Source organism: Marmota marmota, unplaced genomic scaffold (assembly GCF_001458135.2).
Source record: "Marmota marmota marmota unplaced genomic scaffold, marMar, whole genome shotgun sequence".
In the NCBI taxonomy this organism is placed as follows: domain Eukaryota; kingdom Metazoa; phylum Chordata; class Mammalia; order Rodentia; family Sciuridae; genus Marmota; species Marmota marmota.
This window is the reverse complement of record NW_026000174.1, coordinates 1,847,458-1,851,429: the sequence shown is the minus strand read 5'-3', so window position 1 is coordinate 1,851,429 and position 3,972 is coordinate 1,847,458.

The window sequence follows — 3,972 nt, the reverse complement described above, 5'->3', positions numbered from 1 at the left end:
ATATATATATATATATATATATATATATATATATATATATATAAAACAACAAATAAAAAACAAATGAGACTCTTTTAGATGTGAATCAATTCATATTAAATTCATTCTTTATGGTTTATAAAATATCTAAGCCCAAAACATAGATCTTCTCAGATTATTCAAAGGCATGAGTTATGAATGTTATAAAAATTAAATCCCTTGGTTGTGCCAAGGTCTTTTAGGGATGACTTCATTTCTCCTTCACCTAAGCTCTGCTGTCTGGGCTCTAGATCCAGGGAAAACACAGAGCCTGGCTTTCCCATTGGTAGAGAGTTAATTGCACAGAGGGTTTTGGTGTTCCAGATTTAATCCCAGAAACTGTGAATAAGAAATCATTTGAAACCCTGCCTTATGGATGAATGTCCAGGCAGGGCAACATAGCTCTGGGTGGCTAGGACTCTTCTGCCTGGGGTTTATACTGGCACATACATGTGATAACATCTAGTTTCTTATCTAGACTTTAGATTTGCATGGAGATTAAAATGATTTTGATCCTCTTGAGCTCAAAGGCAGCAATGGTCTGTGATGGTCAGCAGTTACTTTCCTATTTTATTTTTTATTAACTTTGGCTGAATGTCACTAACATTATTTATTTCAAACTCCTCTGGACACATGGCTATTTGAATTTTCAGCACTCCAAAATGTGAATAAAAATTAAACATTTGTGTGTTTCATAATTAGTAAGCACTTATTTTGCAAAGGCATAGAGTTAGACATTGGGAATATGAAGATTAACACCATGTAGAAAGTATCTTCAAAAGCAAAAAACTTCTGGGTCTCTTTATTTTTCCAGATGAATTTCATGACTGCTTTTTCTATTTCTATGAGAAATGTCATTGGTATTTTGATTGGAATTGCATTAAATCTGTATAGTATATACTACTTTTGGTAGTATGGTCATTTTGATAATATTAATTCTGCCTATCTAAGAACAAGGTAGATTTTTCCTTCTTCTAAGGTCTTCTTTATTTTCTTTCTTTAGGGTTCTGTAGTTTTCATTGTAGAGTGAAGCAGGTGGCATAACTATACCAGACCTTAAACTACACTACAGAGCAGCAGTAACAAAAGAGCATGGTGTTGGCACCAAAACAGACTTTTACAGCAATGGTACAAAATAGAGGCCACAGAGACTAACCCACCTAAATACAGTTATATTATACAATGGTGCCAAAAATGTACAATGGAGAAAAGATAGCCTCTTTAAGAAATGGTGCTGGGAAAACTGGAAATCCATATGCAACAAAATTAAATTAAACCCCTACCTCTCACCACGCACAAAACTCAACTCAAACTGGATCAAGGACCTAGGAATTAAACCAAAGACACTGCGTCTATTAGAAGAAAAAGTAGGCCCAAATCTCCATCATGTGGGATTAGGACCCAACTGCCTAAATAAGACTCCTATAGCACAAGAATTAACATCAGGAATCAATAAATGGGATGGACTCAGACTCAAAGGTTTCTTTTCAGTAAAAGAATAATCAGTGAGGTGAATAGAGAGCCTACACTTGGGGAGCAAATTTTTACCACACACACACACACATCAGATCTCTAATCACTAATCTCCAGGATATATAAAGAGCTCAAAAATCTTAACACCAAAAATCAAATAACCCAATCAATAAACAGGCTAAAACACTTCTCAGAAGAAGATATACAATTGATCAACAAATATATGAAAAAATATTCAACATCTCTACAATTAGAGAAATGCAAATCAAAACTACTTTAAGATTTCATCTCACTCCAGTCAGAATGGCAGCTATTAAGAATATAAACAAAAATAAGTGTTGGAGAGGATGTGGGTAAAAATACTCATATATTGCTGGTGAGGCTACAAATTGGTGCAGGCAATATGGAAAGCAGTATGGAGATTCCTTGGAAAACTTGGAATGGAACTACCATTTGACTTAGCTATCCCTCTCCTCGGTCTATAACCAAAGAACTGAAAAACAGCATACTACAGAAACACAACCACATCAATGTTTATAGCAGCATAATTCACAATAACTAAACTGTAGAACAAACCTAGATGGCCTTCAGTAGATGAATGGATAAAGAAAATGTGGTATATATACACAATGGAATATTATTCAGCATAAAAAGACAATAAAATCATGTCATTTGCTGGTAAATGGATGGAGTTGGAGAATATAATGCTAAGTGAAGTTAGCCAGTCTCCAAAAAACCAAATGCCAAATGTTTTCTCTGATTTAAGAATGCTGGGGCTGGGATTGTGGCTCAGTGGGAGAGTGCTTGCCTAGCATGCACAGGGTCCCGTGTTCGATCCTCAGTACCACATAAAAATAAATTAATGGCATAAAGGTATATAAAAAAGAAGTTTACATTAAAAAAAGAATGCTGATTCATAATGTGGTTGGGGTGGGGGCAGCATGGAAGGATTAGTTGAACTCTAGATAGGGCAAAGGTGAGGAAGGGGAAGGGAGGGGGCATGAGGGTAGGAAAGACAGTGGAATGAGATGGACATCATTACCTTAAGTACATGTATGAAGACACAAATGGTGTGACTCTACTTTGTGTACAACCAGAGATATGAAAAATTGTGCTTTATATGTATAATATGAATTGTAATGCATTCTTCTGTCATAACAAATTAAAATTTAAAAAAATTCACTCATGGGGAGGAAAGTAAATGTGGAACCAACCAGAATATTAATATGATGATGATATACATAATATTTATGTTGTAAGTAAAGGAACACCAAGGACAGTGAAGACCTGCCTGATGAACCCAAAGTATGGGTAGTATGAGTGAAGAAGAAGGAGCTTGGATATTCAAGGCAATCTGAATACCACATCCAGCAGGTTTGGGGGTTGTATGAAAATAGGCAAGGAGAAATGGCAGAAGATAAGCCAGAAAGGGATATAGTAGATGTAAAACTCTAGTGAATTTTTCCTGTACATAGTGGGGAGACATGGATGGCTTTGTGAAGGAGGATGACAGAAACAGGACTCCAGAGTCCTTGGTGCTGAGAGCATGCTGCCTCTCCATGGCTGTATTTCTAAGACAGACACCAAACATTCAGGTAGACTTGCACAATTTCACAATTTGCATTAGTAGTTTCAAATAAACAAAGCTATAGAAAGTGGCTGCCTACAACCCTGACATCTTCTATAAAAGTGTGGACACCCTTGGAGGCTTGCAAAGTAATCATTTTGAAGTTAATTGATGCCAACTGGAGAACATTTACAGTGATTTGAAAGATCAAAAGAAAGCACTTTAAAAGTAATTTTCAAGATCAGATCACATGACCCTTGTAGGTTGGGAAAGAAGCCTGTGCCAGTGGACTCAGTACCAATCACTCTCCGCTATTACTGTAGAGGTTTTCTGGTCACTTAGGCCATCTCCGATTGGGAACGCTCAATCAGCAGGCCAATTCCTCTCAGCAATCTGAGGGCACCAAGAATTCCAATGTCTGAAGCCTCTTACAGGAAGTCAGAGGATCATAGAAGGCTACTGCTAAAGAGCTCTCAGAACCCTCTTGCCCCATCTGTCTCTGCTTCTGGCAGACAGGGGATCACTGCCACAGACTGCAAAGCAAAGAAGCCTTAGTCATGGAGCCCAGGTGCCAGTGATGACAGCTGCCAGCTGCAAGGGACAGGGAATTGCAGCCAAGGGCTCTCTGCTCTGTCACCATATTTTCTAAATAAAAAAGCCAGGGTATGCACTCTGACAAAAGATGTATTCCAACTTGTGACTCATTTTCATGAACAAAGGAGAAAACATTTGCAGTATGAACCGTCCTGGAAAATTCACAAGGAAAAAGATGCAGGGATTTAGGGACAAACTGTAGGAGGACAGGAAACAGGCTACAGCAGTTTGAGAGAAAGTTGTTCCAAGTTGCAATTCCATGTTGAATGATCTAAACTGCCAGCCACAGCAGAATGGGGTTGGGGGGATGGAGAGAGAGA